General features: G+C 38.2%; 1 long non-coding RNA gene across 1 annotated transcript; it reads right to left on the bottom strand.

Annotated features, from left to right (window-relative positions):
* Positions 1 to 1,284: 1,284 nt before the first annotated feature.
* On the bottom strand, positions 1,285 to 20,920 carry LOC114013588 (uncharacterized). Its single transcript, XR_003556651.2, has 4 exons — positions 20,333 to 20,920; positions 12,951 to 13,019; positions 4,938 to 5,008; positions 1,285 to 1,947 (listed from the first exon to the last, which is right to left on the bottom strand). It is a non-coding gene; the product is annotated as an uncharacterized LOC114013588 (long non-coding RNA).
* Positions 20,921 to 21,745: the final 825 nt, after the last annotated feature.

Below are 21,745 nucleotides of genomic sequence, written 5' to 3'. Positions count from 1 at the left end.
ATTCTTGTTAATGTTGTGGGGGTTTGTGGGGTTTTTTTGCATTACAGGTAACATATAGCACTCATTCAAGCACTAGAACTCCAGGATGTTTCCTGCTGATAACACATGTAATGAAAATTTACTCTACATCTAGAACTTTTTCATTGTAATCTGAAAGCGGTTAAATTTAAAGTATTGAAGAACAGCTACAATGGACACCAGAGGCAAAGTAGCCACAGAATACATAAAGCTCATAAGCACAGTCTTTCCTCAAGTTGCTGTATAAATCTAGCAAAGGTTAAGTCGGTTCTGCCAATTCAGTGAAGTGAGCTACTAAGCCCATAAAGCAGGTAAGTACGTTTACTACAGAAGGAAGATCTAGGACATGGGTTGAATAGTCCTGAAAAAGGAGTAGTCAGGAACCTAAGGAAAGGATTTTGTTTTTAACTAGTCCAATGTTTGACCACCCTGGCCTCACAGTTTCAGGAATATGCTTTTAATTAATTAATCTAATACTGAAAAAGAAACTGGACAAAACAGCTGCTTTCAAGTCCTTTATACTTTTGTATTTAATCACAAAAACAGTTAATGCAGAAGAAAAAATACACAAAGGGGAAATCCTCTATGAATATAGTACAAAGATTTTTAGGTTCTAATATAGTCCCTGATCTCAGGTAAAATGAATATGCTGAAGATTCTCCACCAAAAGATTACATGCAGAGGAGCTGGCTACCATTAATGTTTCAAGCAAATGCTGCCCAGCTCCACTTTGTAACAGAAGACCATTAATAAAAAATATATATTATTACAGCTAGAAAGTGCAAAGAACTTTACAAGTCTATCAGTATAGTACCTTCTCCACAACAATTTTTACTTCATATTACCAACAGGATTTTCTCAAAAGACATAGTCTTCAAAATAGAAACAATCCAGGCATGATGGTTACACTAAGAACATAAAACTAACCCTGCCCAGGTATCCCACAGGCACCAATTTTGATATTCCTTCCTTGTTCAACATTTCTGTTGGCAAGTTAATTTTCAGAATCAGTTCTAGGATTAGAGCTTCCTCCATCGCCACTCCTAAGCAAACACTCTGCTGGAGCACAAGGTATTTCCTTTCTGAAACAAATTTCTGAAGTTCATTTATAGAACAGAAGTGAATAAATAGGTATGAACTTGAAGATTTTCTCAGAATCTGTTAGTGGTTCTTTTATATTTACATTTTACTTACAAGCATCTCTAGCAACTACCGCAACATATCCCTATTTAGTATATATATACATCCCTATTTAGTATGTATATATATATATATATATATACATCCCTGTTCAGTACATATATATACACACAGGGCATGCATGTAGATGCAAAAAAAACCTAATGGCGTGGGTTTTACATAGTGTCAGATTTGTGGGTGGCATTTCCCTTCGCCTGTGAAGGATGCATGCTAGTCTTAGAGTACCAATCACATAGTACTTTCTGCATAAGATCATGATCTTGCTCATGGTGAAATCTTCTACAATAATATGGCTAAAGGACATTCTACATGTCAATAAAATGAAACTTTTGTCTTAGCCTTATTCTCTAAGCACCATTTTATTTCAACTTTTAAACAAAATTAGTGTAATCTGGATGTAGAGGGAAAATATTTTGTTAAAATATTTAAAAGTCTAAGTCACGAACTAACAATGCTATAATGTAAAGTCTTAAGAACCTGAGGCATGAGTGCTGCTGAGAGAAAAGCCTACTGTGAGAATAAAATAATAAATACACCTGCTACTGTTGGATCAATCTTTTGTTGATAGTAAAGGATACAGGAGTAACTCAGTGAGGAGTCATTGTGTAGTGGCTCTTCCACCCACCTGGGCTTTTAGTGATGTTTTCCATCTTGCCACAGCCTTCCTCCTTGACTCCCCTGGTTCAGCTTCATACAGATAACTTTAACTCATTCAAATCATCATGGTAACTGGAAAATAAAGCACTCATTTTTAATCAGTCTTAGTACTTGTGACACTGAGTCAGCAGAACTTTGAGATGACTCTGCCTGCATCTTTTTCTTTAAAGGGAGCACACCAAGAACCCAGCACTATCTGTAAACACCACAGTTTTTCTTAAACCAGACACAAGAACGGTGAACTTCTTCAAATGGAAGAAACCTCAGAAAAAATAAGGAACACGGAAAAAGGAATGAAAAACTTGGCAAAATTCTCTCCCTGCCTCCTGTGTCCTTACAAGGTGGGTCCTTTCTCTCAGGCTTGCTCTCAGATCAGCAGCTCAGTGACTTTCTAAATTCTGACAACTTGCATGCAGTCCCCCGGCTCCTTATGAAGCACTGTGCTTTCACTGCCTCAAAGTCCTGTCTACTCCCCATCCTCAGCAGCATCTCAGCCTTAGCCCTTGCTGAAGGGTCCCTTTTCCCATGCCTCATCTTCTGTGATCATGCCCAGATGCTCCTGGGGAAGGAATGATCTCCCCTCAGTCCAGAGAGCTGACGCAGAGGACAGCAGTCAGAAGTTAAACACCTCCCTAAGGGAGCCTCACAGGCCAAACACACATACTGGCTCACACATAATAAACTCCAATAAAACAGGTATAATACAATGCAGTACCTCTAGGCTATTATTTCATAAATTATAACCTTTAAGAGATACCGTTTCAGTTTTACAAGTCTGCAGGAAAGCAGCTTTCCCCAACAGTCCTGCTGGAAATCCTGCCTCGACCTGGAGCCCCAGGGATGCTTGTGGGCAACCTCGGGGGAGCCTGGACTTCCCTTACTGCTCTCATCAGGTTCTTACACATCAAAACTAGCTAAGAGATCAAGTCACCACATCACCTCCATACAATACTGTCACACAAAACAGGACTGTTTTTCACCCACAAAGTGCTTCGCTGTAGAAATGCAATATATTAATGGAGAGTATTGGTGAAAGTGCTTGGTATTATTTACCATATTTCATGTCTGCAAATGTTGGCACAAATTTTAAATTATTTACCCAGTGCTGGAAACAGATTAGTGACAGAAACACAGTGGCACCCATAGGTCCTTACACCCATTTCTGACCACCCAGCAGCAGCCAGCGGTCCCTCCCAGGTAAACACTGGCAGCATTTGATGTCAGTCACAAATGATGGCAGCACCAGTGAGAAACAGCTAAAGGAGGTTTGATATTTCATTTCGGTGGGCAGGAAAATTAAATCCGCAGTTTGTGACTCTTAGGAAATTAAGTTTCTATTAGGAAAGGGTTAAAGACAGATTATGTAAATAGGGATATTGTTATTTGTCCCATATGTAGCACTGTGAAGACTGCTTTCTCTCCCTCCCTCCCTTCTTTTTTTTTTTTTTTTCAGTTTTTCTTTTCCACAAATTGAGAGATTAACCTGGTCTCAATTGAAATGGCAGCCCATATCATACCTTCCCTTGATCTCACAGCATGGCTAATAACAGCTGGGGCCTACCAAGCAGGCTTCTTTATTTTTCCTTTATTGTTCCAGGCCACACAACCGTGAACCTTCAGCATGTTATGTACTTAAGCATGGTCAGGTTGATGTCATTATTTTCTTATTGTTGTGGAGCTCCCTGGGTGTTTGCCCATATTCATAGAGAGGGGCTTGTGTGCTCTTTGTAGGTTAACCTTTTAAAAAGGAGATGCTCGACCACTTGCAAATGTAGCCCAGGGCTGTGACATTGCACTAGACCGATTGGTACGCTTCAAAACACATATTAGCACCACTTGTGCTATTTCATCTTTCTTTTTAATTTTAGCCCAGTCTTGTTAGATAAATCTTATCTGCACCACAAGTAAATGCTTGATAGAGCACATTTTTAAAGCCTTTAGAAGGAGGAGGGGGGGAAAGCGTGGTTTGTCTGGGTCACTGTGTGCTTTGTCTTAAGTTTCGGCATAGCTATTTGCCAGTTTATCTGTCCATCGTCCCTCCATCTCTCTCCAGCTACCTCGCAGCAAACAAGCCACGAGCATTAGCGCTGAATTGTGAGAGCTACAGGGGAAAGTGCTTCTCTGCATGAACCATAGCCACATTTAGCTTTTACAATCCTATAAAAATTGGTCTACTTGCTATCAGTTCAGCCTGGAAAGCAAGCAGTGGCTCTCAATTGCCTCCAGCTTTGATGTAAGCACCCCACAATATTCCCATTTAAACTGCAGTGGATAGAAGACACCTATAAAAATATTAATTAGCTCCAGTTGACACCAGATGCAGTTAACATACTGTGCGCCAGCTCTGAAATACTAGAGTTTTTATTAGGTAAGCTAATGTTTATTGCAATCATTAAAGCCTGAGTCATAAAAGGCTGAGCACAAGAAAGATGTTTCAGGTATTATTCCTTTCACGTATCAAACATAAGTTTGCTAAATCCTACTTCCAGGATTAATTATTTTGGAAGTCATATTGCAAATACTATCCTTCAAAGACTTTGGCCAGATTTTTTCATGTGCTTAGCGGGGCCGAATGTAAATGAGTAAGGGGGTGAATCTCCACTGGTTTCAATGAATTTTGGCCTTGTAACTTTAAATGAAGCAGATACAAACAGCAGCACAGATTACAGGCTTAATGTCTGAATTACTTCAGTAGTGTCAATTATGATAATGATAGTCCTGACACCAATGTATCCTTTGCTACACTTTCTTTTGTAGACTGGTTGATCCTTTGCTTTTTTAAACTAAGAGGTCAGGAAGGTGAGCTGTACAGCTGGGCAGCAAGCAGCCTTATGTATCTGGGTCAGTGTCAGTGCCCCAAAGGTGTATCTTAAGTTACTCGTGTAATGGGAAGCGGAAGGCTGCCTGTGCTCGTATGCATGAGGATTAGGTTTATGGTTACCACCAGTCTGGATGCACGACTTGCCCCTTCTGTAAAACCTGTGCTGCACAGGCAGGAGGGGAAACAAAATGATGTAGAGATCTTTATAAGACGGAGGCGGGCTACAATGGGTTTCACAGACCTAATGACACCTTTGGAACCTCCTTGTGTCTTTACTGGATACAATCCAAATTGTCCCATTAACATTTCTTCCTGCAGAAAAGAAAACCAACAATTAGGCTTAATTTTTTATAATTTTGGGGGTCCTTATTTATAACAGAGTTCTGACTTCATAAGCTACCTCAGTACGTATGTGTGTATGTCCAAGCAATAAGGATAGGTTTGTCTGAATCCTTTGCACATGACCACGCAGTGTGTTTGGCTGTAAGGAGCATGGCTGTGTTGCCTTACTCTTTGACTTGAGTTTATTGAGCCAAACAGAGCCAACCAGTTCTCTCTCTTCTGTCCATAAGGAAAGAGGTTGAATGTGAGCCACTTCTATCACACATACAAATCTCCCTGGACACCCTGGCTTATTCCAGAGTGCAGCTAGGAGGATAGCCAACATCAAAAAAGTTTGAATGGCCAGGGAGTTCAAGCCTGATGGCAGTCTCAAGTCCCAAGCCAACACGGAGGTGAAGGCAATACCAAACTAGCACTGTCATTCCCCTTTTTTATTTTCTGACTTTATTTTTTTGTCAAAAGCCCTTGTTTAGTCCACAAGACATTACAAATTTAGTAATACACTAAATTCATTTTTCTCTGATGTTTTGTACCTTAGCAATTTCACTTTTGCAGTGCAAGTAAACTTAAGTTCAGGTACAATAGTTATTTTCGTTTGAAACTGAAGCTGAATATTCCTTTCTATAATGAGACATTCTGAGTAAATGTTTTCATTTCCCAAAATGTGTATGTATATATTTGTAGGTATAGACACACATTTATGCCTCTGAAATATTAATGTGCAAAACATATCCTTACTTCAGTTTTCTTTAAGCAAATTTATAATCATAATCACAAGCGAATAGAAGTAAAATAAAATTAAGATCTCCCCAGATATAGATTTTAATGGTGTAGCTGTAGAGAATGACACACTGGCTTTTGGAGTACAGCAATGAACTGCGAATTCATTAAAACCTCATCAGTCTAATCTTTTATTATCTTAAGCAAGGTGGTATCCCCTGAATTGTTCTTTGTACATTTAAAATAATCCATTTACCTGAAGCTCAGTTTTTAAAACTACTTTAATCTATTCCCAGATAAGCACGGTTCAGCTATGTAAAACAGCACGTTGCATTAACACAGGTTTTATGTTGACTGAAGCCCTTCAGTATGTTGTTATGCCAAAATCTAGGGTCATATTGCCTGGTGTACGAAGCCCATAAAAATTAAATAAACCTGTAGGAAAATCAAGGCTTTCTTTCAAAACGTATTATCCTTATAAATTTTCTTATTTTTTGTGGACCAAAAAATATTCTGAATTTCACTGAGAAATCTCCAGTGTCTCTTTTGAAATCTTTTAGTTCCATCAAAAATGAAGAAACGCAACACTGTCAGAAGACATTATTTACTATGAACCATGGGCTACCATTTGGAAAATATGACTTGAACAGGATGTCCTTTCAGATAGCAGTGTGCTCTGGTTATGATTCCATAAGATCTTTACATATTTTAAATGATATTCAGAAATATGCTTATGCTTTTTTTTTTTAAGATCTTATTTTCTTACCTGAACTCTTTTAACAAAAGTATTACGGTAAGTATAAAAGCTGTCCAATTTTTTTCCAACCTTTTGCTTCTTTCTAAACCACAGTCATTTTGTTAGACATTGAAAATGTCTTGATTTAGTTGTCTTGCTATTTTGGGCCTGTCCTGCCCCCTGCAGTGGTAATAAGGATGGGGCTTCCTGCTGGGTCCTGAAGAATACCATTTCACGGCCGCCACATAGCTGGCGGCTTTTATTTATGGAGCCAAGAAAATGAATGGGTATTAGTGTCCAAACATTTCAACATGCTCCTGTGGCCATGCACAAAAGGGACTGATTTGCAGCAAATTTCCACTTATTTTCCAAAAGTATTTACCTTGCAGAAGCTTGGCTGATCGCTATAATGGCATAGCAGAGGGGAAAAATGACCATTTCAGAACCCAATTTTTATATATGTTTCTGAACCTTAAAAGTGCTATACTTCTGAATAAAGATAATACTCTTGGTTGCTAGGCTTTTATGGATATGTGGCTAATGCCAGCCCTTTTTTCTTGTGTGTCTTTACAGCAGATGAAATAGGCATTACCTAAGAGCAGAAAGCTTACTCTGCGATGGGGACTACATGGGTGAAGGTTCTTGCAAAAGACCAAAGTTAAGGTCCTTTTAAGCACTGTGAAGGCACTCAGCATGGCACATCGAAGAGGTGGTTTCGACACCTGTACTTTTACCTGCCTGCTGAGGGCAGCACAGGGTGTATTTTACATCTTTGCTAAACTACCCCAGGAAAGCTGGGGGAGATTTTCAGTCGGTGTTCTGCTGTGCGACGGCATGAAAAACCTGCATCACACTACTACACTGACAGAAACTGGTGACATCCGCACCACAATACTATCCTGACAAAAACGGGAAAGATCCACACCACAATACTATACCAAGAAAAATTGGCGAGATTTGCATGCGCCCTGTAAATCACTGAAATGCAATAACCACGAGAGGTTATTGAGATACGGTTGCTGAAAGTTCTGACCAGACTCTACAAAGTTCAGGAATGCAATTCAAAGTCTTGTGCTCATGTCCTCTTAAATAGTTCCAGATGAGCCTTGTGGCAGCAAACTTTAACTGCAGCCATCATGTGGGTGCTAGGTGATACAAAGGCTTTGTTAAATAAAATGAAGACTGTCCTTAGTTCTGCAGGTGTTTGCAGCTACCAAATTTCAGGTGCAGTTCCATGTATACACACACACAGGTGGAGATTGTGTATGCCTGAAGATCCCCACCATAATATTTCTAGGAAAGCCACAACAAAAAGGAAAGCTGAATTTCTTGTACTGTAACATCATTTCTTGGAAGTTCCCAGCAGGTAAGATGTGAACTCTGGATAACAGAATCACAACAGTACACTAGCTGCTATACAAGTTTATGCAGGTCACCAGATATTGCAGTCTGCAACCCCTGACTCTGAAAGAAAGACTTCTCAATGACAATATCTTTGCAGTATTTTTTCCATTTTATAATTTTTTTTATTAAGATATTTTTTCTAAATATGAACCACATCATTACTGTTTATGGTTGGCTCACTGCATTGAAATGGAAAACTATCAAATTATTTCCAAATTGAATAGTTCCTTGTTGTTATCTGTATTTGTTGCCTTTCATGCTGGAAAGTTATCTGGCAGTTACAACAACACTCCTGATTTAGCTCCTGATCTTAAGTGTACCTCTCTTTCCCCTAAAATCTGTTTACATAAATGACAAAACCAAAGTGTTATATTTTACCATAGTGTCTGAATACCTTATAAACAGACCCATAAGGAAAAAATTCTGAAATCCTAGATGTGTAACAGCACATCTGGAGCTGCTTCATAGTTACAGCAATTGCTCCTTATTCCTTTGCTTCCTATTTAGATTCGTTCTACTCAGGGTATCCATCTAAATCTATTCTCATTCAGGCAATCCCAAAGAAACAGTACACAATGTGGGTAAATCCTCTGCAACAAACGACTCTACCTCCTCCTGTTACCCTACCTTCAACTGCTGGTATCAGTTTCACTATATATATGAAAAAACAATGGAGGAATGAAGTGTTGGAATAGAGAGCAGATAAATAACCTCATCTGTTTCAACATCCTTTAAACTATGCATGAGGCATACCAAGAGAAAGAGCAATGGATACGTGAGAGATGCTTTTACCGTTTCTCGCTCCTAGGGTTTTACAGGATTTTGCTCCTCTTCACATTGCATGGCAGAATATGCCACACACCAGGACACTGTGTTGGAAGGAATAAACAAAAGGTGCTTCTGGAAGAATATTGACAAGTCTCTAGGAAAGGAAAGACCCTTTTTGCAGGCCTCAGTTTCCCCCACTAGAGAATGAATATAATAAGGCTCACAAGAGATTTTTGCGAGGGCTGCTATGAATTCTGGACACACTGAGTATTTTTGAAAGTTCCTACTCAGTGTCTGGTCCCTCTGTAGGTGTGTATGATAATGAAAACCTTAGAACACCTTTAGAAACTACAAATTACTTCACAGCTAATGTAACAATTTCATTTTCAGAAGCAATCAAGGCCAGTCAAATATCAGACATAAGTGACCTGTTTTATAACAAACTATAATCTTAAAAATTTTAAAAATAAGAATATGCCATTAATCCCCCTAGCTCATAACAGTGCAATTAAGACTGTGAATTGGTGAATTATTGTATTTTAATCTGGTTAAGAATAAACTGTCCTGAAAACTCTCATATCAAAGCTTGTACTTCCCACTAAGACTTGATCTCGTTCCTTTGTAATGAAGCAGGCAAACTTTAACAAAAAGAATACCTTGCATTCTTTTGTCCCCTTTTTTAATATATCTTGGTTTAGTCAATGATTGAGGAAGTCTATCAAACACTGCTCAAGGTCCTTTTTTCAATCATTAGATTTGAATCATACTTAAAGCCCCTCTCATTAAAAAAAGGTTTAATCTTGTCAGGTTAGCAAAAAAAATAAATAAGTAAATAAAAAAGAGAGAAAGAGAGAGAGAAAGAAGAAGAAAGGAAGAAAGAAAGAGAAAGAAAGGAAGAAAGGAAGAAAGAAAGAGAAAAAAGAAAAAGAAAGAAAAAGAAAGAGAGAAAGAAAGAAAGAAAAGAAAGAGAGAAAGAGAAAAGGAGAGAAAGAGAGAAAGAAAAGAAAAAGAAAGAGAAAAGGAGAGAAAGAGAGAAAGAAAAAAGAGAAAAAAGAGGGAAAGGGAGAAAGAAAGAAAGAAAGAAAGAAAGAAAGAAATTTTGCTTTTTTTCCTGGGGTTAAACATTACTTTTATCCGACAATGGCTTTGCATGTTACGGTATTAATTTTGCAATAAATTATAGTGCAGGTAGGTGGAATTACTCACATTGCTTGACCAAAGTGTCTGACCTAGCCAGACCTCTGATTGATGAATAGTTTTTCATTTTGTTCTACTAGTCCTATCAGACAAAATCGAAAAACTGGGTGAAAAAGATCCTATTTCATGTAATAGCATTTTGTTATATATCATTAGCACTTAATTCTGTCACCAGTGCCATGTCTGTGTTAACTAGGCCTTTCAACTTAATCCTTTCACACCTCAGTGTGACATACAAGGATGCCATGAGGTTATGCAGGGAGAAAATTAGAAGGGCCAAAGCCCAACTAGAACTTAATTTGGCTACTGCCAAAAGACAATAAAAAAGTGTTTCTATAAATACATTAGCAACAAAAAGAGGGCTAAGGAGAAACTCCATCCTTTATTGGATGTAGGGGAAACATAGTGAGAAAGGGTGAGGAAAAGGCTGAGGTATTAATGTCCTCTTTGCCTCAGTCTTTCATAGTAAGACCAGTTGTTCTCTGTGTCCTCAGCCCCCTGAGCTGGAAGGCAGGGACAGGGAACAGAATGAAGCCCCCATAAATCCAAAGGGAAATGGTCAGTGACCTGCTACACCACTTAGACACACACAAGTCTATGGGGCCAGGTGGGATCCACGCAAGGGTACCGAGGGAGCTGATACAAGTGCTTACCAAGCTGCTTTCCAGCTTTCCATCACTTACCAGCAGCCGTGGCTAACCAGGGAGGTCCCAGTTGACTGGAAGTTAGAAAATGTGATACCCATCTACAAGAAGGGCCAGGAGCATCCAGGGAACTTGAGACCTTACTGCTTTCTGCAGCTACCTGAAAAGTTGTAGCAGGGTGGGTGTCCGTCTCTTCTCCCAAGTAACAAGCGATAGGACAAGAGGAAATGGTCTTAAGTTGTGTCAAGAGAGGTTTAGATTGGATATTAGGAAAATTTCTTCACCAAAATAGCTGTCAAGCATTGGAACAGGCTTCCCAGGGAAGTGGTTGAGTGACCAGACCTGGAAGTATTTAAAAGACATGTAGAAGTGATGCTTGGGGATATGGTTTAGTGGTGGGCTTGGCAGTGTTAGGTTTACAGTTGCATTCAATGATCTTACAGGTCTTTTCCAACCTAAACAATTCTATGATTCATCTTGGACAATCAATGCACCAAAACTCTTGGTCCCAAGGAGACAATTCATAAAATACTGCTATTTAGCAGCTCAGTCCATGCCTCCAAGGAGAGGTCTCTTAGAAAATTAAAACTATGATTAGAGCATGATTAGAGCTACCTTTGGTCTAAGTTCCTTAAGTGTTAGTACCAGTGTATTCTCAATAGCTGCTTTAGGAAAGACTGCGTTCAAGCCCATGCAACTTTGGATATTCACCTGAGCAGCTATTGCATACTGAAGTTCAGGTGGGTGTTACTTCCCTATTATTGTTATCCAAGATACTCAGAGTTAATTCAGTTCAGATACATGTATCTGTAGTATAACACATATTTATGGCTGTAGACAGTGTCAAAAGTTTAGGCTTGTTCAGGACCTCTTTTTGGCATAGCTATTACATATTGGTGAACTTTGTGGTTACACATTGATTGTTTCTTCTGGGCCAGAACTCATGCTTAAGTCCAAGCTTTCCTTATAAGCACAACATTTAAACCACAGCCTGAAATCAGGCGTGGGCCTGGAAGAAGGTCTAGAGTACTATGAGTAAGTTCAGACTCACACTACCCCCCAACATGTTGTGGCTCTTGTCACGCTGCTCCAACCAGCAGTGTGGATAAGACAATCATACACATGGCTGTGGATGGTCACCTTGAAACTTTCATCTTTTACCTCATAAAGCTTCGTGGCAACATCACAAGCTCTACATGGTTTGCTTTACAAACTGGGTAACCATGAGAATGAAACTCTAATGCAAGTAGGTCTCATATTAGGGCTTACCAGTGACTTACATGAAACCTTGCTCCTTCTGCAGGTGTTATAAACTGAGTTAAATTTCAGTCAAGACAGATGAAGGGCAAAATAGTCAATGATCTGCCTTTGCTTTGAAGCTGCAGTTTTGTTATTGTCAATCTTACTACTTGCAAGAGGAGAATGAAGCAGCAACTAATAAACTAATAAGAGCACACAGTTCTGGTAGTGGGGATTTGAGTGGGTGGCAAAGCTAATCAGAAGATAGAAAATAGGTTTGTGAAACTTTCAGTGTTCTGTGTCAAAGGACTCAAAACTTACCAGTTTTTCATCTTTGTCAACATTTCCATGACAGTTAATCAGAATCACAAAGTACATGTAAGAATTATTTATGTTCTGCAGAAAAATATATTTGTCTTTTTATATGTAGTTTTACATATGCATAGTACATAACAATTTCTCATAGATTTAAACTACTAGATCATGTTTGTATTGTGATACTACTTGTGCAGATTATCCTTGGTGCATGGCATACCCTCTCACAGTTATTATGTCAAATCATCCCAGAGACATGTCTCATTCTAATTTCGCTTCCAAAGCATCTCCCTCAAGAAGCGACTTAACAAAACTGTTTTCTTCTTTGGAAGAAATTTGGTTGCTCTCAAAACTCTCTCAGAGTTCGTGGAAAAGGCAAGGATCAATTCAAATGACCTAATTACAGGATTGGGGCCCTAATTTGTGAGAAGTTTTTATTTTTACATTTCATGCTACAACAGCATTTAACCATGTTTTGCACATGCTTTTGCTTTTCAACCAAGGACTATTGTTATGGTGTCCCTATCTTTGTCCCCTTCCTCACTGTTTTGATGCCAGCACACTGGGTCATGTGCTATTTGGACTGCAAGTTCTTTGAAGCATAAGCTGGATATTCCTTAACTAACCAATGATACATTTAGTAAAAACAGGAGGTAGGTGGCAGGCAAAAACAATGTCATAGAGACATATTTTTTTCATCCTTCTCTCTACAGAAGTAGCTACAGTTAATTTTGAAGGTCCTGTTTCTGACTTTTATCCTAAGTATAATTTCTTGTTTGGTTGTGCTCTTTTGTTGTTGGGTTGTTTTTGTTGCTATTGTGGTTTTTTTATACCTGGAATCTCTCTGGAATCTTTAGTCTGAATTAAAGTTACATTGCCATTGCCTTACCTCAGTCGCAGTGAATGTATATCCAGAGACATTCCATGGTTCCATTGGCATCAGTCCATCTGTGCACAACTGTAAATGACATGAAAAAAATCTGGCCTCTGATATGAAAAAGGCTATTTATGCACTTTCACAAAGGAAAAAAGTCTTATAACTTTGGGTCTACACAGAAATGAGACACAAATATGTTAGTGAAAAGCCCCAAGTTTTCTAAATGTAGATGAGCACAGATTAAGAAAGCAGTAATTAATTTCCTTTGACCTCAAGCTGAAATTCCTTTCTAAAGCTGTCATAAAGAGAAAGAGGCCAGAGAGAAGAAGTGAAACTGTGTAACAATGCAATTAAACCCTTGTAATGAGGTCAGCCATTGGACTTGTTGCAACTGATATCATTATAGCAATGAGAAGGCATTATACAATGGCCTGATTTTTTACAGGATTCATTTTTTCTTTAACTCTTTAACAGTCAGATATGTATTCTATAGCATTATAAAATAATTGTTGTTAGCGACCAGAAGAGTAGGCACAAGCTTTATTGTCTTACTAACACTATTTCATAAGTTCTGCTAATGAATGCATGAAAAAACTCAGTGACCACAGGACAACTTTGATACAGGCAACCCTTCACTCAGACTCTGTGTCGTATTTGCTGTTAGAGCTTCCTCCCAGAAAGCAACTCCACTCCCTCCAATTATGGAAGAGAGTAATTTTTAGCAACCCACTGACAAATGGTGATGGATAGCATTTGACTCATGTGGGAGTTGTGGTGCTCAAAGAAAACATAAGCAGACCTGTAGGACTAACCTGAACCACAAAGAGTCCTAAGTAGTCTCAATCTCACTTGAAACTTGCTCATCCATTGAGGGTTCTGGGAAAAGAATTTGCTCCACTGGAAGAGTATTCATTGGTTTCATGTGGTCTGCAAACCTAAGTTTTAATTGTCTGGTTAGGCATTAAAAAGAAATAGAGTTGTGAAACTCAGATTTTGGCCCACTTCAATGAGATTTAGATAGGGCATATTTTACATAAAGTTTTCATTAGATAAACAGTTTTTCAGGTGGAAATTCAAACTTAAGACATTTTGTCTTTCTGGAGGGAGTGTCCTAAGTATTGGACCTGCAGATGACAACCAGCTCTGCTATTACCTCTCTGACTCACTTGGACCCCCTACAACTGACCTCACATTACCCATTTCCTCAGCATCTATTCACAGATTGGTAAGTAAGAAGTCGTGGTTCTTCCTTCAGCATGTTTATATGAGCAAATCCTTCCTAGTGCTTGTAAGATAAGCCTTGGGTGCTTAGGTTTAAGAGGTGGGGCAGGGTTATGAATCCAAAGTGGCTGCAGATATTTCCATCTTCTCAGAATATTTCAGTCATACCCCTTTCTCTGTTTCCATAGTTATTAGTTTAGGTGTCCCCTTGCTCGGTATGCTGGTTCCTACCTTGAGATGCCTTGCAATAGCATAGAGAATATACACACTGAATTCAGGGATGTGTATTCAACGATGGAAACAAGGGAACACCAAACTTACATCTTGCAGCAACTAAATCCATTGATTTATCTTAGAATCACTTATTTCTATTCACATACCAAGGAAGTGTTTGAATTAATCCAGATTTTATCCCAGTGCTTTGCCCTTTCCCCATGAAGTTTTTATGGGGTCAGCAAACTGTATGTAAAGCTGAAGAAAGGTGCCTGCACCAGAAGCAGGCGCTACTTTATCCTGTTGGGATTGCTGGGCAGAATTAAACTACCTTACATGTGGGAAAGGCTCTCAAAAAAGCAAGAGATAGCCTACCGTAGTTACTGTTCTAGCTGGAGGAATACATTTGCAGAGTAAGGAGGGAAAAAGTTAAAGGAGAAAAATATTAGCTTATTGGGCCCTAATTAGTCATACTCCATTTATTCCTTAAAAAACAATTGGACTAAGCCCGAAAAGAAATGAACTGGGGCATTTATATAATTCCATGGAGAGGAGATGATTGCTTGATGAAAAGTCTGTTCATTGACTTCAGTGGGGCAAGGAGATTTCAGACCTGAGCTGTCTCTTTCTTGAGGCCTAAGTTCTTCTGGTCCTTGAAAATGTCAATGTGTATATGAGCATAAAAAAGAAATTCAAACTGATACCAAATATTTCTAACTCTTCCCTCCACATTCCTCAAATTGTTCAGCTTAAACCATGTTGAAACAAAAGTTTCAAGTACTTTTACCTTTTCTGAACAAGTTCAACATTCCTTGTATATACATTATACTTCTAAAAGAACTATTAGAAGATGGATTACTAGTTGGAAATAAAGGCACTATTTTCTTGCAGTCAGAGGACTGAGTCACCAGTTCAGATCCCCTTCCTTTCACTGGTGTACTGAGTAATCGTGTGCCTCAGTTTCCCCTCAGTGAGTATATTTTTACTTATATACACTTACTGACCTCTGCAGAGAGCTGCAAGCTTTCTATGAACCTCTGTATTAAGTGCAAAGCCATAGCATTATTAAAGGTATTTTATATGGAGACAGCCGAGTGATGTCCTATAAACTGTCATTTCTCTCCAAATGGACCACAATATAATATTTCCTCCAGAAATGCATTTATTATTTAACACTTTTCCTTGAAAGGTTTCTTTTACATTGCAAATGCTCAGAGTTCTTTCATAGGTCTTAGACTATTGACCCTTTACCTTAAAACATGTTATTAATGCTTAACGTTGTTATTAGTATTCAGGGAAGTAATGATTCGTACTAAAATGGAAATGTACAGCAAAAACACCTTCTATTTTGTAAAATAATTATGTAGCCTAATAATTATTTCATACGATTCTTTTTGATTGATAGGGAAAGGGCACCAAGAAGTTTGGAATCATGATTCTTTAAGGTCTACACTCAAATTGCAGCCACCAACACCATTGTTTCCAACAGTTACATTTTATAAGAACGGCAACAGGATGATCCCTGGTTCTGTTTGGATGAGGGTTACATCAGATAAGGTATACTTAATTAGCTTGCTTTTTTTTTTTTTTTTTTTTTTTTTGAATGGCATGGAATTATAATTCTATAAAGGGCAATACAGCATTCTTGCAATTTCCAAGTCAGTCACTGGTACCCTGGAGGTCAAATATAGTTCAAGTCTGCAGTGAAGTGAGACTACCTCCTTCCACTCTGCTGTCATCGCACCTGACCCTAACCTGGTAAAAGCATCCCCAGTGGTGCCGAAGAGGCCTTTCCATTCTCTGTGTACTAGCTACACTGGTCTTTCACATTTAACGCTGCCAGATAAATGTCAAATTGCAATGTTCTTACAATGCTTAATGGGAACCAGGCTGAGAGTGCTTGAACTTGTTTCACTTTGGAGAAGTTTTTGTCACTTTGGCTTAGATGGAAAAACAAGTTCTGGATCAATAATGTTCATAAATGAAGTAAATTCACTGAACTGGGCTTTCTTAGTTGATTTGCTGCTTGCTAAAAAACTGGAAAACCTATCTAGTTGCATGTGTCTGTGTTAGTACAGAAATAGCTACAAGATTATTGTTCCATGTTTTACAACGATGGCTAGTTATAGTGTTATTCTTTTTTGAGTGCATATAATATTAGAAACTTTAATAGTTTTCATCACAGATTTTTAGACCCTGAGACAGCTATAGCTGGGTGTCTGTATACATGTAGAACTATTTAAAATCATTTTTCTTGGCCTGTTTTGTTGCCAATTTTTCCTTCAAACACAGTATAAAAGTTGAAAATAATAAACTGAAGCCAGGTTTTACTATTCAGAGTACTACAGCAATGAACTGCAAATGAAAGGAAAATTACAGCTGCAAATAAGTAGTATACATGTACACAGCTAAACTAATTGTAAAAAATTTTAAACAAACGTTAACATGAATTTGGAAGAAGTACTGAGAAGTCTTTTCCATTGTAGTGCTAATGAAGAGAAGGGCTGCTGACCTCTTTCCCTCTATCCTTCCCAGCACAGATCCCTAAGCAGGGAGAGAAAGGAGCCAACACCTACCATCACTAAGAATCCTGCCCATCAATCGGCTGACCTGGGAGCTATTCAGATATTAAAGTGATAACTGTCACAATAAAACTTCAAGAGTTGTGGTGGAGAGGAAGAGAGGAGACATTCCTGTTAATCCCACCTCAGCTACGCAGCCACAAATGCACTGAGTGGAGCACAGCTACTTTCCTGGATTCCTACTTCAGTTCCTACAGGGCTACCAAAAGACATCAGCAGTGCCAATAAAAGTAGTAAAACACCAGCAGCATCAGCAGTAGGAGCAACAGCTGGCCAGATACAAGAAAGGAAATAAAATGTACCATCTGAGGGTAATCAAAGGATTAGTTATAACTCGTGAGTCACAACTCCTTTCTGGACAGACTCCTGCTTTGATCTAGCTACATATGGCCCTTTGCTCTGGTTCTCTGCTAGAAAGAGCAAAAAGAGAAACACAGGAAGTAAGTGTTAAATGGAAGCAGTAGGTGTGATGTATTCAAAGCTATTTATGTATTAACTACTTTGAGACAATTAGGTGGATTCAAAATTACATGTTTTACTACATAATTAAAATTCAGGTAAGTATTTACTTTGTAGAAGAGGTTACAAAATTAATAAAGAAGAATGTCAGTCATCCACCTAAGACATTACCAATGACATTAGTAAGTGAGATGGGAGACAGGAATAAAGGAAATTTCAGATGTTTTATGAATGTTTTGTTACATCTCTCTTTAATAATATTGTGGTAAGTAATGAACAAATGAAAGAACTGCCTTATTTCAAGGCTAAATTTTTCTGGTTTAACTTCTATTAGCTCTAATCATCCTGGCTTTTAAGCTATGGGAAAAGCCTTTTGTTAGCTGTTAGAAACGTCTTGCAGACCATGAGTAAGCTTCTAAGCTTCTATCAGGCAAGTGTAGTAAACTCTCTAAGTTCCTCAATAGGAAGAGTATTTTTGAGATCTCAAATAATTTCTCTTTCTCAGAATGCTCTTAAATGTTTTTTTGTTTAGTTTTTAAGTAACTTTACTCTTTTTCAGTGTTCCCTTTCTTGTACACCCAAGGAATCTCACCTTCTTGTACTAACTCTTGTGTTCCATTGTGACTAACATGAGTCTTTTTCAGAAGTCCCCCTTTCTCCAAGTTTATAAATGTAATTTACGTTCCTGTTCCTAGATGCACGACTCTACATTTACATTTAACTGTGATAATATAATGTATCAACTATATAACTAACCCATTATTATTGTTATTTACAACTTAGCATTTGCAAATTCTGTTGAAAGGTTTAACTTTTCTCCAAAACATTAACTTCATGCTATATGCATTTCTATGTGGAACCATAATAAAAATACTCCAGCGAATTATGATTTCTCATTTAGAACAGATTTTTAGATCAACTAATCAATTTTAAATCTGCTTAGTACGGACTACATTGATTTTTGTATTACATTAACTTTTGTAAGGAAGTCATGCAGTGTCAAATCAGTAACAAAATTTTCATTCTTTCAGAGCAATTACTTTTACCTGTTGGAGTTGATATAAATTCTAAAATGTTTAATGACATTATAAGTCTGTCCTGACAATGTTGTGATTTCTGTTGGACCTGAAACTAGTTCACAAATATGTAGGAGGCTTTTTTCAGTGCTATAGCACACATTAACACTCCTCCTACAGCTTATGCAATGATGCAAATGTACATTCCAATAATAACAGTATAGATGTGTTTTCATATATGCCAAATATATAGAGAGCCTATATATAGAGAAGGGATATATTTAGCCTCTGCTTCCATCACCCTGTGAATGTAATGCCAGAGGGAATAATTAAGGGGCAGGACTGGTTGACCTAGACATTGGTTGACCCACCCGACAGGCTTTCAGACTGAATTCTCTGGTCTGCTAAAGAAGAATGCCTCACAAAGTGTCTTTAAAGCATCCATGGAAGACAAGAAGAGGGTTCCCTCGCGACTCTGTGATGATGTAAGTCTGTCAGAGATGGCTCAGCTATTTGCCATCAGAAGGCATTTCTGCCTCCAGCATAACAGGACAATCATATATGGAAGGCAGAATGGGAACTGAATATAGTGAACTTCACTACCTTAGATCCTTTAACAGCAAAAGTTGACTTTCGCCTGTGTAACCAGAACCATGTGAAACTGAATCTCCAGACCCTTGTGGCTTCCCACTTTGTTCTGTGGCTTTGACATACTAGGAAAATGTGGCTTGATGGTCTTATTACCCAAACAATAAATCCATCACAAGCAACAATCTGTCAGACTTCTATTAAATCTGATTTATATGACACTGACCTGGTTTCAAAATGGTTATCTGCCACAACCCAGTCAAACAAGAGGACTGCCACCAGTAAAACTTGTTTTGTCCCTCCAATTAATTTGTTCCTGAGTCCCTATGCTGAATCTGTGCCAGAAATACTGCTCGGAGGTGGCACTGGGGTTTGACCATAAGGCTTGTGAGGAAGCTATTCGTTTCACACAGGCTACTGACAAGTCATCAGATACTAAAAAATTCAGTTTGCTGATCGATACAGTCTGAATACAACCTCCAAATCTACTGCAGAGATGAAAGTCCCTGTGTCAATTCATTAGTCACCTTCTCTTTATTATTAGGAAATGCAAAACAGTAAGTTTTCAGGAAAGATATTCATTACTAGATCCCAGCTGGAGCCTTTCAAGATCAGGGATTAAAAAGCACATAAACTCACTGTTTCCAATTAGGCACAAATGTCTTTTTCTTCTCTCTTCCTCAACAATCATGAGACTTACACTGAATGTGGCTAAAATGACACGTTTTGCCAAACCACTTGACAACTTTTTTGACCAGATAACTGATAGATTCAGGTTATTAATTTCTGACATGATTTAACCCCAGTTAGCATGACTCCACAAAAAGACTTGTACAATCCTCCTTTTCCAAAGCGTGCCATACCCTTTACAGTGTAACCTTTTCCTGCACTCCCTAGCAATTCCCATCTCAGGGACTGAATGTAGAACATAGAGCAGAAGACAGTCAGATCTAAAAAACAAAAAGCTGGAACCTCCACAAGCCCAGTTGCCTTGCAATGAAAATTCAGGTGCCCAAGATTTCCACAGCAGGTAATCTCCAAATGACATGCAAGACCATACATCAGATCTCAGGCATGAATAGTACAAGATCTTTTCCCCATTCTCACCACATTCTTATGACTCCTCCTACTGTACCTAAAGTGTTCGGGGAGGTTCCCCATTTAAAGCCGCATGGCTTATACAGTCCAACTTTCTTTAGAGCAGGTCACCATATTTCAAAGGCACAATTTTTAAGTCTGCTTAGAAACCTCTCTTAAGGAAACTCGGTGCCAAATTCTGCCTTACCACTAAAGCTGAATTCCAATGGATACTCACTCATGATCCCCGTAGAGTCAATGAGACTTCTGCAACTATCATCAAGTTCCAGTTCTTTGTATATTGCAAATATTTTTACAGTAGATTTTTTAAAAGTCTGTTTTCAAGTGAAGGATAAGGTTCAAAAGAAAATGTTAATGCTTTTCTTTCTTGAATGTCTGATCAGACTGGCTGGGAAGAAGAAATTGGTGTACAATTTTGTTCCTGTTAATTTTGTGAATAGTCTTGTGCTGCGACTTGTCTAAATGCTTTGTGACTAGTGCTGGTCTTTTTTTTTTTTTCCCACTGACATGCTCTTGCCAAGGATATCATTATGACATTCTGTAGTAACAAGCATTCTTCTGTTCAAATTTATATCAATTAGTTTGGGACAGTAATTCAATCGGACGGCCCACTGGATTTTGAAAGACTCGCAACGATGTCAAAGTGGCGACCTTTTTCCTCCACTCTCAGCCAAAAGCCATTTTTTAACAAGGAGCTCTTGAAAAGAAATGCCACTTTGATAATTAGTTATTGATCACGGACAATGCGGCGACGAATACCATCGGATTAGCCAGACGCCAGTGGGTCGCGACACGAGGGTTTCCTTATCGCAATAATCTATGAAAAGAAATATAGAATAAAGGTCATTAAGGCTTCTGTTTTGGGAACATAACCCAGATAACGTAACTTCCTTATTAAAAATAAAAATACCATAGCATTGTGGACATGATTAGTTTTGTAATGAACCTGTTAAACTTCCAGCTAAAGAAAATTTGGGAAGTTACACTCTTTAGACAACGACACTTAAAATTATTTTAATAAATTAACCCTGCTTTGGCCAGCAGTCTTACCTCCCTAAAACACCATTATCCTTCCCACCCTAAAATGTCCATTAGAAACTATTTTGGATCTGTGCATAAAAACACCAGAACAATTATTGACTTAAAAAATAATGGATTTTTTTTTTCATCTAATTTAGGAAGCACTTCAAGGCCTGCCTGAAATTGCTTCATGTAAGTTATTTAATGGAGAAAAAATGGAAAAGAACAATTTTATTGCACTTAAAAGAGCAGAAAAGAGGAAGGAATCCATTAGTTCTAGGGTTTCTTTCCAGAATATTAATGAAACATAGCTTTGCTGAAATGTGCGAGAATATACAACCACCTGTGCTATAATTTTGGCTGACTTGAGAGACTATTAGGTAAGTACTGAAGTAATACAACTATTTTTGAGGTATGGGGGATAACATTAGAGTCCTGTTGTAATTGAACTCTTTATAACAACATAGGTAATACCCATACATGATTGGACTACCTAGTGCTTTACATTAATAAATATATTACTTATAGATCATCACTTCAAATTCAGCGCAGGGCTTTATTACTTTATACGCTTGCCTAGAATAGTTATAATTTCAGCATGCCAATGAGA

Source organism: Falco peregrinus, chromosome 1 (assembly GCF_023634155.1).
Source record: "Falco peregrinus isolate bFalPer1 chromosome 1, bFalPer1.pri, whole genome shotgun sequence".
NCBI classification, from domain to species: domain Eukaryota; kingdom Metazoa; phylum Chordata; class Aves; order Falconiformes; family Falconidae; genus Falco; species Falco peregrinus.
The sequence above is the reverse complement of the archived record's forward strand: the minus strand, read 5'-3'. Positions and strand labels throughout refer to the sequence as shown.